The sequence below is a fragment of the Neophocaena asiaeorientalis genome, unplaced genomic scaffold, assembly GCF_003031525.2.
Source record: "Neophocaena asiaeorientalis asiaeorientalis breed wild unplaced genomic scaffold, Neophocaena_asiaeorientalis_V1.1 scaffold14, whole genome shotgun sequence".
Taxonomy (NCBI): domain Eukaryota; kingdom Metazoa; phylum Chordata; class Mammalia; order Artiodactyla; family Phocoenidae; genus Neophocaena; species Neophocaena asiaeorientalis.
Window position 1 is genome coordinate 8,647,758 of NW_020175192.1, and position 14,515 is coordinate 8,662,272.

Here is a 14,515-nt window from a genome sequence, read left to right on the forward strand (position 1 = left end):
CTGGAGCCAAATGTTCTGCAGGCCTTTTCCTTTATCTCCTATTTCAGTATTTCTAAGCTCTAGAACTTCTCTGAGAGCTAAATCACAATCATACCCTGCCCGGCGCTATTCTCCAGTCTCAATGGAAATTTTCATGATTAACAATAGTTGTCTTAAACCTATAAGAATCGTTCTTAAGATGGCAATAAATTTAACTTATAACGCTACTATGGAAATGGTTAAGGGTTCATCAGTGGTCATGGATTTGATCGGTTTAGTTTATTCCCTAATCATAGACCAAAGCCATTGCCTGTATAACAGAAGCCAAATAGGAACAGAGACCTCTCCTCGTAATTCTTCGCCTCTACTTCTGCATGATATATTTTCCAACTACTCCTTTTCTCATTAGTTTTGCTCCTTGTAAATGCCTGTTTGTATTAAAATAATCACCATCTCACAGTCCAGATTTAATTGTTCAGTAGTTATTTAATGTGTGCTACTTTATTTTTCCTCCCTGCCTAAATTACAAGCTCCCTGAAGGCGAAGGGTATGTATGGTACATATTCAAGCATCTATTAAGGTCTCAATAAGTACTTCTCCCATGTAATAATTCCCCAGTAATTTGCAGGTTCTTGTTATCAGCATTTATAGAATAGTTTCTATGCACCTAGAACTCTGACAAATTCTAAGCTACTTGAGAGCAAAAAGTATGCTTTATCTCGAGCCCTTCCACAGTGCAGAGCACAGAGCCTTTCTACATAGTAGTAATTACTCTTGAAGGTTACAGGAAGGAAAAGAGTGGAAGGGAGGGAGAGAGGAGTGATAGCTAATTGTGTTCCTTGTTGGTAAAGATGCTCATTGCATTAGGCATATGGGCAGTTGTTAGATACAAAGCAAGCAGAGTGGCTGGAAAATACCTTGATCCATAACCAAACCCATATAGTGTCGCCTAGATGCTATGAAGATAATTGGCCTCTGGGTATTTCAAATACGGTCTTTGTTCTCCTTTTATAGATGATTCTGTACATCTTTGTGTATAATAAGCCAACTGGATGTGGGTGATGCCATGATTCAGATCTGTGCTTCCCAGGAGCCATAAAGAGATCTCAAATACATCTATAAACACCTTTGAGAGATTGTGCAATAAAGAAAACTTCCTGACAAACTAGCTACAGACTCAGAATAACAGAGCTAACGATACATCAGCCCACTGCTCTTCCCAGCAAACACAGGGGGAGAAATGTGTTCGACTGAAATTGATCAATCTAACACTTACAATCTGGAAATTGTAGGGGGGGGAAATTGTTTCTTAAGGAAGATATTTTTAAAGCAATATTTATTAAGACATAGCTCCATCTCTCCATTTTATTTATTTATTTATTTATTTATGTATTTTTGGCTGTGTTGGGTCTTTGTTGCTGCGCGCGGGCTTTCTCTAGTTGAGGCGAGTGGAGGCTACTCTTCTTTGCAGTGCACAGGCTTCTCATTGCGGCGGCTTCTCTTGTTGCAGAGCACGGGCTCTAGGCACACGGGCTTCAGTAGTTGTGGCACGTGGGCTCAGTAGTTGTGGCTCGTGGGCTCTGGAGCACAGGCTCAGTAGCTGTGGCGCACGGGCTTAGTTGCTCCGCGGCATATGGGATCTTCCCGGACCAGGACCCGTGTCCCCTGCATTGGCAGGCGGATTCTTAACCGCTGCACCACCAGGGAAGCCCTCCATTTCACTTTGGCCCTGCCAAAACAATCTCTGAGGTAAACAGCAGCCCTGAGATTGATACCAAGCAGGACCCTACTTCACCCAAAACTCTGTCTCTGAGATTTAATTCGGTGTCAGGCTACAGAGGCTGGATTCGGCTTCAATATCTTGCTTTTCCTTAAGTACGAGACTTGTCAACACAGCCAATATGCTATCAAGCAAATTACATTTGAAGATTCAAGGGGGGTGGCAAAGAGCTATTGATATGGTGATCATTCAACTAGAGACGATCAGTATTTCATGCAATTGTATTCATTTCGAAATACTAAAGAAATTAATGATACAGCTAAGTATGCTTTGTGTTTATCCACCTTGGTAATACTTTATGGATACAAACTATAAGTCAGAAAGCAGAAATTTTTGTCAGACCATGTGTCAGAAGTAATTATCACTGTAATAGAAGGTCCACCCAACCTGAACGGGACACAAACACCACCACGTCCCACAATGTAAAAATACAGATTGGATCCCACTCTGGAAGAAGAAATGTTTAAAGTGTTGGAAATGCAAGACTTCACGAAACAGACAAGGAGCCTTAAAAAGTTCTTATTCCGTTAGGTATAGGTGATACTGTCTTTTCACACAGAAAGGTTGACGGATTCAAGTACTTTAATTCTATCTCTGCTCCTTCCACCAGAACCATGGCACACATAGTACTAACTTTCTGAAACAAGTTCTGGATGTGGACCCTCTCTTGAAATCCACCCTAATAATTCAGTATCAAACTGACAGTCCTGCCCCACTTATCCAGATTTGCAGGGGACCCCCGACACAGGCACAGGCTCTGGCTATCCCTTCTGGGCAAGTGTGCACGTTTATTACATAGACTGGGAGGCTGATAACAGCTATCGATTTTGTTGTTGCTGTTTGGAGAAGGGAGACATAAGGATCAGTGTGATGGGTGAGACCAAGTAAGGAAAATCACGATAAACCATTATAGCTGCACTGTACAATATGGTAGTCCCTAGCCATATGTGACTATGTAATTTAAACTTAAAATTAAATAAAATTTAAAATTTAGCTCTTCAGTTGCACTAGCCACATTTCCATCCTCAACAGCCATGTGTGGCTAGTGGCTGCCCTATTGGACAGCATAGATACAGAATATTTCTATCATCACAGAAAGTTCTTTTAGACGGTGCTACACGCTAGTGTGTTACTAAGCCTTCTGGCAATGTATCCTCTTGGCTCAAATTTCATTACCGTTTGTATAGATAACAGTTTAGATTCTGCCTGCCATTTTTTTCCTTCATGGTGTCTCAAAAGACCATCGTGTTTATGAGCAACTAATGCTTTTTCACATTCCTCTGTATGAAGTTTGTTCTTAATATTGTCTTGGATACTAATTAGGTGGGATTTGAAAGTAAGAACGCATTGGCACAGTTAAGGTTAATGGCTTAATCCTTTAGCACAGGAGACAACTTCAAGAACTTGTTTGAAAGATTTTTATCGAAGCACAGGGAATGCACTGTTTCATTATCCATGAGCATTGTCTATTCTGCTCTTCCTGGGAACTGTGCATCTCTATGTCCTTCGAGTAACCGATACTTAGAAAATGTTTCCAGGTCTTTGCATTTCTTACTACAAGAGTAAACTGCTAATAAAAGAAGATGGTTGTTTTTCCAGATAATTCTAGATTCACCAAGATCCATATTTGATTTTTAATATCTTAGAAATTAACTTAGTAAAGAGTTAATCATTTTTTATTTAGGAATATTCTAGGTAAACAGTTGATGAAGTACGAAAAAATAACTTCACTGGTTGCCAGGGGATAGGGGATGAGGGAAAATAAGAAGCAGCTGGTAAACTGGTACAAACTCTCAGTTATAAGAAGAATAAGAATAACCAGACAATCAAGGACGTCTCCAGGCATTGTCAAATGCCCCCTGGGAGACAAATTACTCCCCTCCCCTCCTTGTGAACCGCTGTCCTACAGACAGAGAATTATACAACATAGAAATGACAAGGGCTTTAGAAATTCTTCAATCAAGCAATCCAACTTTTAAAAATAGAAAGGACTTCTCAAAGAGGTTACGTGACTTGCCCAAGTTAGTGGCAATGGCTACATATAAATCCACCGTCTCCCTGGAGTGCTAGAATAGACCATTTGAAAACTAAACATTTTTTATGAGTGTTAGTTTCCAGAGCTTTATTCACATATGCAGACAACTCAAATAAAGAAAGCCCTGTAAGTTGATCCAGATTTCTTATCCTTCCATGGTTTTTTTTTGTTGGTTTCACTCTTCAGAACTTTTGTGGCTAAAATTGCCTCTAATAATGGTCATCAAGAAAGCATTTCTGCTAATTAGCAGGGGTGACACAGAGGTCTATGGAGCCACATAGGTAATTTGCACGGTACCAATCTCTCTCCTTTCCCTTGAGCTGAAATGCCTTCTTCCTCTTTGTGCAGGGAGGATGCGGATGGAGAAGTCCTTCCTTTCTGGGCAAGGAGGTCATTCCTCCAGCTTCCTCAGAGGTTTGACCATCAATCAGCCATCAGTTGCCAGGGGTCGGTTGCTTTTGTTCATTTGTAGTTGCATTTTTACTGAACAGAAAAGGAACATCAGTAGCAGCCATGGAGATTTCTAGGCATCTCCAATCTTAATTCTTCCTTGTATTGAAAGGCATAACAACGTCGGTAGAATTAATTAAATTGCTTTCATTGTTCTTCATACCTCACTCACTCACACACTCCTGTGTTAACACACATTGAGAGTGCAGGACACACATTCACACAGGCACCCACCTGCACAGGAAGAAAAATATGCTAATCTTTTTCATTGGTATCTTTTATCTGTGGTTTTGGATCACTTTGAAAGCATATGTAAAGAATACAGGGATGGGGCTTCCCTGGTGGCGCAGTGGTTGAGAGTCCGCCTGCCAATGCGGAGGACACGGGTTCGTGCCCCGGCCCGGGAAGATCCCACATGCCGCGGAGCGGCTGGGCCCGTGAGCCATGGCCGCTGAGCCTGTGCGTACGGAGCCTGTGCTCTGCAAGGGGTGAGGCCACAGCAGTGAGAGGCCACAGCAGTGAGAGGCTCGCGTACCGCAAAAAAAAAAAAAAAAAAAAAAAAAAAAAAAAAAAAAAAAAAAGGGGGGGGGGATGGTGAGACAACCAGGCTTTCTCAAAACGCTGAACATTAAGTACCTTGACGAGTCTGCTTCAGTCCTCTGAAAACACAGGAATTTACTAAATGATTAACCAACAACCTAATAAGATTTTGATTTTTCAATTTTATGGCAGTGAGGAAAGCTATACGCATTCACTAGAGACGGTACTTGGAATTCTGGTCTTTTCCCGAGCTAGTGACCTGCTCTCTGGTGATGCTGGGCAGTGACAGCCACAGCTCTCAGGCAGCCCTGCGATCACGAGGGTGAACACGTGACACACTGACCACCATTCTGCACCCAGACAACCACTCTTTTCCACTTTCAGTACAGTTTTCAATAAATGACATGAGATATTCCACACTTTATTATAAAATAGGCTTTGTGTTAGATGACTTTGCCCAACTGTAGGCTAATGAAAGTGTTCTGAGCACATTGAAGGCAGGCTGGGCTAAGCTCTGATGTTCTGTAGGTTAGGTGTATTAAATGCATTTTCGACTTACAACATTTTCAACTTACGATGGTTTATCGGGACATAACCCCATCATAAGGAAGATCTGTATAGATGCTCAGTAACCCAATACCACTCCAGCCACATTTTACAGTGTAGGAGATGAGGCCCAAATTGTTGGAACGCTTTCTACTTGGCCAGAGAGCTGGAAAGATGTAAGGCAGGCTCCACCCTCAGGTTTCTAATCACTACCCAACCCAGTGCTGTTTCTACTACACCACGTCATTGATATATAGCAGTTACTGGCTCATCCTTCCATCTGTAGCCCCTGTCCCATTCCCTCGGGGGTGACTGTGTTCCCGGAATCATAGGAATGAGCGTGTCTTGGGTGATGGTGGTGCAGGCAGGGAGTTCCCTTCGATTCTTTTGATGGTAAAAAGGAATAAGAAGATTGAGCTCAGAGAGATGAAAAGGAACTTTGAAACAAATAAAATTTCTATACCAATAATGTTATTTTCCACCCCTGGGAACTTCAACTGTCCAACAGAACTTTCCAGGACACAAAGCCTTGCAAACTCACATGTGGAACAGTCCCACATATACTGAGCAACTATAACTGGTCCCCAGGTCCTCTTTCAATCTGAAGACCAAGAATTAGTACTGGAAAAGCCTTTCCTCCCCACATCCTTTCCTGTCTTTTATGGTTGAACAACTGGGCCTTCATCTCTAGCAAATTGGGGAGAGACACGAACACTCCCTCAGGGAGAACAAACGCAGCTAAAGGAAAACAGTGAAACTGGCTTTCACACAACAAGCTTCACGTTTCACTTTTCTTTCCCCTTTCTCCACTCTCGATTTCATCTGGGAAGAAAACCTATTTTTAAAACACCAAACCCCCTTTCTGTCAGGGGGCTTGGCTGGATTGATGAATAAAGGGAGTCATCGTAATGGGGGCGCTGTCAGCAAACTCCTTCTTTGAAACAAATAAATGTGACAAAGGAAAATGTTCAAGGGGCCCCTGGGTTCTATAAGAGAAAAGGAACAGAAGATTCGTTTCCACAGCAATATCGGAGTGGACTTGGCCCAAAGGAACCTCCCTCACTATTGGAAAGGCTTGTTAATTAGCACATCAGACTCATCTGGTCGCTTCCCCACTAATGCTGGAGGAATGGTTTGCACAAGCCTCTGGGCTGTCCCTGGCTTTACCCCATTCCAAGTCCTGCCCGTTTCCTATCTGTTTTCCGCTGGGCTCCAGGTGTTTCTGTCGGCTGCAACACATCTCTGGTTACCGCAGACGTGCTGGGTTTAAATAAGAATCAGACTGCTCTCGTTCATCTCCATGCAGACAGTTCCATTTGTCAAACTCAAAAATGCCCATCCGTGTAAAGGGTTTAGGGAGAACGCAGGATTGGCTGAGGAGCGAGAGACTGGCGTGGCAGATGAGCCGCAGAAGGAGACCGTTTTGATCAGTCAAACGCGAGACAGAACGCGTGTCCTCCTCCACCTCCAGTAAAGTGGTACCTAGGCTGCCTGGCGCAGCTAACTTCCACGTAGAGCGGGCAGGCCACTGAGTCCCATCCCGATGAAAGCAGAAGCCTGGTCCATTTGATTTCAGGGAGGAGCGTTTGCATTCACCTCCAAACTGAATGCCCTCTGCTCTGGAGCCTCACTATAATAAGCAGATCCCTGACTCCGGTCTGACTCTGACCTGGTGAGACTGGGGCTTACCTCCACGGGGGTGTCATCAGGGTAACCAACACACGCCGTACCACCAAATACTGTTTGCCAATCTCCTACCCCGGTGATGCTCTCTCGCCACTCAGCGACTTGGCTTATCTTGTTATTGTTTCCAATAAAGTCTATCTCCCTGAACTGTGTGCTACAACATAGCTCTTAAGGAGATTTCAAGCTGCTTTTAGTCTGTGTGAGAGAACTCAATTAAATATTCATCAAACTTGCATCTTCTTTTTTCCCAGCTCACAGCTAAACTCCGTTTCCAAGCCTCTCTCACAATCAGGAGTGGCCGTGAGACAGAACTCTGGCCAAAGGAATATGGGCAGAAGTGCTTCTCTCCACATCCAAGCCTGACCCATGAAAGATCCCGATCGATCCTCCTTGTTTCTTTCTTCCCTTGCCTGCTGGCCTGAGGCAAAAAAAAAAAAAAAAATGAAATCCCAAGAAGGACTTCAAAAGCCCAGGAGATACTTGAGTCCCTAGAAGGACGCTTGGGGCCATGGACGTGACTGAGGTGAACAGAGGTTCTCCATCAACCTGCACTAGACCAGGACAGGAGCAGAAACACAAGCCTTTCTTCAGTTAATCCAGTGAGATTAGGCGGTTGATTGTTATAGCAGAGAGGCTACCCTGGTGTATACAGACGGGCAGGAGAAAGACCTGTGTTAGCTGCCCTGCCCTGTGATCAGCTTGAAGGAAGGCAAACCTTAAGTCCCTTTTATATCCCCAGCCTCCGAGAGAAAATATGCCATATAATCATTTGGAGACAATGAAGTGGGGACAGAAGAAGAGGGAAACATCTGTAAAATATGGTAATATATGCTATCGTGTGTCATATGGCAAAATTAAATTAGCCCTATAGTCAAGGTCAAACATGCAGTGAAAAGAAGAGAGCAGAGAACAACTGCTTAGGACTGGGAGAATTTGGAAAGTCTTCGCGGAGGAAGTACAAAAGGTAAGCAGAATTCGCACAATTAGAGGAAACCCTGCGAGTTAAGCAAAACTGCCTTGAATTCTGTGGCTGTTCTCACAGTTTCAAGTGGTCCCCCAGAGGAACAAAATGTTTTTTAATGGTTAAAGTGGTAAATGTCATGTTATATATTTTTACCACAATTTAAAAATCCTTACCATCATGGAGCTTCTAAGCTAGGAGAGAAAGATAATAAGCCAATTAAAATATCAAATAAAAAAGTACATTCTAGATCAGCTTTGGGTCCATCCCCATTTTACAGATAAAAAGCCAGAGAACAGAGAGAAAAGGTAACAAGAGTTTACCCAGTAAGACCCTCATGACTTACTCCTGGGCCAGTGATCTTTCCACTGGACCAAACTTCCTTTGTGAGGTGGTTCTACTACCTCTGTTTTATCTGAACCATTCGATAATACAACTAGAAGGAGAACAGGTTCTGGAACCGAATTCAGATTTCAGCACAGTTGCTTCCTGGAAGTTGGGTTTTGAGATTTCCTTCTCAAATGGAAATAACAAGACCAGCTTCATAAGGGTTAAAGGTAATTTAATGTAATTTGTTACACTTACCCCTAGGTACAAGGGAAGGAGTCAATGAAAATTAGCTCCCTTCCTAGGAATAAAGGTGTTTTTTGTTTGTTTGCTTTGTTTTTGTGGGGTTTTTTAAAGAAGTTGAATGATCTTTATCAGAGTTTTAGAAAATCACCTCTGGCAATAATATGAAAAATACAGTAGATTTCAGAAGGAGAAGATTGGCGTTAGAGACCAGCTAAGTTATATCATTAAGGAACAGTGAAGGGTCCTCCCAGAGAACTCTGAATGGCTTTAGTTGTAGGAAATTAGATTGACCAAAACATTTGGATTAGCCAATGAATCACCAGAGTGCTAGGCACAACTGCACCGTGCAAATGTAGATAAAACTTAATTGTGTTTGGGGAAGTTTTTCAATTGAATCATGACTATACATTTCAATTCAGCATGAAAGATTTTCATGGTGGCCACATCACATGGCAGTACCAGAGAATCTTTGACTTCCTGTTATCATTCATATCAGTCTCCTGTGGGTACCAGCTGACAGTGACCAATGAGAAAATATACAAGACCGGGTCATATACCATAGCATCGGTAAAGCTGAGAATGCAGCCCATTATTGGAAGAATTCAGCTAGACCAGGGTAGTGCAATCCTATAAGACACGCCCTAGCTTTAAACCTTCCCAGAGCTTCCTATTACCTACAGAAATGCTTCTCAGATGGTGGTTCTTCTTGGACCTCCTGCATCTAAATTACCTGAAACATTAGAAAGGCATATTCTCAGCCAGGCCTGACTCATGACCTACTGAATTGTCATCTCAGTAGATAAGCCAGGAATATGCGCTGTAAACGCTGCCTCTCTCCCCACTACCCTGCCGTCCTTAATCACACAGAAGTTTGAGGACCACTAGCCTGAAAAATAAACTCATTCTTCTCACTATGGTGCTTACAAATCCTTCATAAACTTGCCCCAACTACCTTTATTCCCTCATCGTTCTCTCCCACTGGTCCTATGTTCTAGCATACGGATGAATAACCATTTCTGAACATACTGAACTTTCCCCCAACCTCACAACCCCAAAATATATTGTTTCCTTTGTCTAGACAGCTTCATCCCTAACCATCTCGTAACATTCCACTCATCTCAATACATGGTAGATACTATATTACCCTTTGAAAAACACTGAGAAATCGGTACCCAAAGCTCTAACTGGATCTTTGCTCTGAGCCCGTGGCGATGCCTCAGAAAATTGGACATCCGAGGAACGAAAAGGGAAAGTGATTGAGTCCGGCCTGGGTTCCCGTTGTCAAGCAGACTCAACTGTGTAACAGCTGTCCTGACTCTGAAACCCCTCCTCCACCAGGTGGGATAAGATGGGTTCAATGACACATGATTGTTCTTCATTCAGTGTTTGAGTGAACGATTAGACTAGATTAATTGTCTTGATTCCCCATTTCATTTTGGTTAATTTGAACAGTTGTTTACGTCCATTCAAATTATGGCCAATTCAGTTAAAAGCCCAGTCGAACTGTCGAAATGTTTTGTATACTAAACAATGGGTTGATTGAATAGATTTTTTACTCTTCAACTGAGTAGTTTTGCAGGATAGAGCCATGGCCTAATATAGAATACAAGACTGGCCTTCTGTCTTTGCTGAAAGGCCAAAGGAGGTACAGTTCAGATCAATGGGCAGTTCCAAATAGGCCTGGATTATTTATACAGGTGGACTAGCCCATCATGCCCACAGCCCAGGCAAGCAGGTGAGACCACACGGAAAAACAGCACAGTGCACCTCTCTCCATGTTTAGGCCGCAACATGGGCCCAGCAAAATGTGAAGAGACCAAGAGTTAAGGAATTCTGCCCTTTCTCAGAGGATGCTGTCCTAGGGCAAATTTCCTAGAGCACACAGGCTGCTGGCGACATCACAGGTTTTCAGACATAATTGCAAAATAGAAAAATATGCCTTTGTCACACTTCCTTTATTCTTCCCTCTGCCCATGGCTTTCACAGTGACCACAGACTGCCCACCAAGCTCTGCTTTCCCCTGACACTATCTTAGATCCAAAATTAGTTTTGACTTTTCCCCATCAGTGAAAATATATCCTTTCAAACACATAGCCCCTAGGAGACCATCTGATTAGAATGTTGGTGATTTAAGGCTTTCCCGCACGCTGTCCTCTCTACACACCTTGCTCTCTCCATCTCGTCTCAGCTAAATGTCATCTTCTCATTGAACCTTCCCTGACCACCCCCTCTAAGGATGTTGCACCCTCCCCCCCTCCTCCCATCCTCTATCACATCACCCTGTTTATCTTGTAGCATTTCTACCATTGTTCAATTGTTTATTTACTTCTTTATTGCTTATCTCTTTCAGCATATTATAAGCTCCATAAGAAGAGGAACTATGTGCTATTTACTGCTCTGTTCACAGCTGCTAAAATAAATGCCGAGCGCAGAGAAGGCACTTTGTAAATATTTGTTGAGTGAACAGATGATTGGCATAACTAGCTCAAGAAGGACTTATATTTTTGGAAGAGCAGCTTCCTAACAATCCAGACCAAGTAATGGTTAATGAGCGAAAGAAATGACTCCCTTTACATCATCTTCTTTTGGTATTGCACCTACACTGTACATTTGTACAACCTCTTTAAGTTTGCATTGCTCATGACCATGAACTTATGTACACACACACACACACACACACACACACACACACAACAATGTTAGTTGACTCATGTAACTTTCTAGAACAAAGTTCGTAGAGCAGGCAAAGACTATGTCTATCCAGTGGGCAGTTGGACTGGACAACAGCTGGTCTTTTTTTTTTTTTTTTTTTTTTTTTTGTATGGTCTTTTATTTCCTTTGTCCTCCTCCCTGCTACCGACTGTCTGGGCCAGATTCATCATGGAGTGGCCCAAATGGATTATAGAGCTGGCTGCAATGACTGGTTTGGACCGTGTGCATATCACATAAGTGAACAAACAGGCAAAAGAGTAATAAAGAAAAACCCCTTCTTTAAGTTCTTTGTACTCTGCCTGTTAGAGTTTACTACCCTTCAACCCTGATAATACAGAAGTAAAATATTAATACACCCACTTAACACTAACGTCCATAATGATAATGGACGCCTTTGTAGCCAATTTAGGGTCTGCAGAACCGAATGTTACAAACGTAATTTCTTAGTTTTGTTTTATGATAATTGGTAGTAGTTGGCATTAAATCGTAATACCCAGCTTCAAGACAGCATCGTAAAGCACCAGCCCTCAACCAGAGTTGTCCTAAGGGAAAAAAATATGCTGGAGTTATGTGATGAAAAACTCACTAAATAAGACATACCTTCTTCTCTCTCTTTTCCCCATGTACACACACACACACACACATACCCACACACACACACACACACAATGTTCAGGAAACAGACAACTAAGGGTGTTAAGGAAATCTAAAACCATGGCTAACAATGACAAATTCCAGAGCCATTGTCTTCTGCGTGGCTGGAAGTCACCAGGCTGTGCGGGGGATAAATGGCCCCATCGCACAGACAGATGAAGAGCTTATCTGAAGCAAACAGCTCAGAAAAATAGAGAGAAAGGAACAGGGAACAGTGAAATCTTTATCTCCAGAGCGAATTGAGCTTCTTAAACATGGCAGTCAGAAGAAAAGAGCTTCTACCACCAGCCAGAAAAAGAGAAAAAGCCCACAGCCTGTCTCCAGGCCACTGGCTGACAGGGCAGTAGTCCTTCTCAGCGCCCTCTAGGGGTCATCCGGGGTATTGGCGCTGGGCTGGGGGCTGTACCCTGAGCGGTGACCCTGGAAGAGTGTTCTCCAGACCAGCAGCCAGCAGCACCACCAGGGAATGTCTTTGAAACGCAGTTTCTCAGACTCCACCCTGGACTTACCGAGCCAGAAACTAATCAGCAATCTGTTTCAACAAGGCCTCCAAGTGATTTTATCCACAAGGTTGAAATGTTTGCCTTGTTCTGAGCAATAGGGTGGGTTGGGAGGCCTGCTTCACCCCGTACGTAACTCCAAGAGGCACGTCAGCCCCTCAGCATTTCTGCCTTTGTTATGGACAGAATTGTGTCCCCCAAAATTCATACGATGAAGCCCTAAGCCCTGGTACCTCAGAGCATGACGGTATTTGGCGATAGGGTCTTTAAAGAGGTAATTATGTTAAAATGAGATCGTTAGGGTGGGCTTTAATCCAATCTAACTGCTGTCCTTATAAAAAGAGATTAGGATACAGGAGAGACGCCAGGCCGGCATGCACACAGAGAAAAGGCTGTGTAAGGACACAGGGGGAAGACAGCCACCTGCAAGCAAAGGAGAAATCTGCCAAAACGTTGATCTTGGACTTCCAGCGCCCAAAACTGTGAGAAAACAAATTTCTGCTGTTGACATACCCCAGTCTGTGGTGTTTTGTTATGGCAGCCCTAGCAAACTGATACAGCCCTCTTCTAATTCCCGCCCAACTTGGCAGGGATTTCACCATGGTGCTGTCAGAGGCTTCTCTAAGATCTTCTGTCACTGTGCTTAGTATAGCCTGTGACAACAGCTTCAATTCAGCCCTCTCTTGCCAACAAGACTATGTCTTATCCACTTTGATTCCCCAATGCATCGTGCATACCTAGCTCAGATTACCTAACTGTTAACCAACCAGTTAACACATGAAAGAATAATAATGGCTTGGAGAATTACTAAGTACGGCTTCATGATCTATCCCTGTCTCCTCATTTATGCAGTAGGGTTGTCTACGAGATTAAAACTGTGAGCAGGTAGAATAAGGGGTGCCCAGAGAAAGAGAACCAGCCATAGCTTTATGGACATAAAAGAAGCCATTTTTGGCCTAAGCCATTTTGTCATCTAAGCCTGGCCACAGTGGTTGTCCTTGAACAGGTCTCAGTAATTAATGATCTTGTGGGAACAAAAGAAGGCAGAAACGTTGCCTGTTATGCCTGTTATCAGGCAAGAGAAGTAACAACACCAAAGATGATGCACCAGTTGTAAAGACGCCCAGTTCTGTTTCAATGATCCACCAGATCAACTGGAACCTAAGGGAGGAGATGTTGTTGACCTTTTCTGACCCTCATGACTTCAATCAACTAGAGCTTGGATTCTGTCCTCTGCTCAAGCCTCTTCATGAATATGCATGTACACTTAGCTCAAAACTTCCCCAATTTTGCTGTTGGGGAGACACTGCATTGGGAAAGATCCGCAGTGTCCTCCTGACTTGCTGCAGGTAATAAATCCTTCCTTCTCTGGATCTTTGGCTTGGTTGTGTCTTTTGGCTCGACACCCACCAAGAGGTGAACCCAGTTTTCAGGTAACAAAACTTATAGAGATTCAGTCTTTGAGGCTGAGAGGTCGATGTAATATTTGCCTGTGTTTGACCATATTTTTAAAAACCTTGAAAGAAATTCAGCTGACTCAAGTTTAAGTCTCTACTTTGCTATTGATTAATCATGTGACCTAAAATATGGTTCTAAAACATTTCTCCCTAGAGTTTCCTCTTACGTAAGTGGGGATTAAACAGCACCTACTCCTCAGATGATTGTAGGGAGGATTTAGTGCTGTTACCTACACATAACTAACATTTACTGAGTACTTATTATTCATGAAAAAGTTCCTTTTAGAAGAAAATAATTCACTTGAAACCCAAGGTATCTCACATGATTTCTTGTCTGAAAGTGTATGATCAAAGCACTTAAGATGGCTGTTCTCTTGCTCTCTATGCATCCCTTGCGCTCTATGCATCCCCTCTTCAACCAGTCCCTGTCTCACCTACACTCTACTCACCTAACTGACTTCCCTCTTAATCACAGTCTAATCAATAAATGCTTACTTGCCCCCAGCCCCAGCTAGTGATTATTCTAATCTTTACATCAGAATGTCTCCACCATGATAATCTATCATGATAATCTCTGCTGGTTTCCCTGGTAACTGATTGCCAACCTGACATCAAATTCCCTCTATAACTGTTAACCTGGCA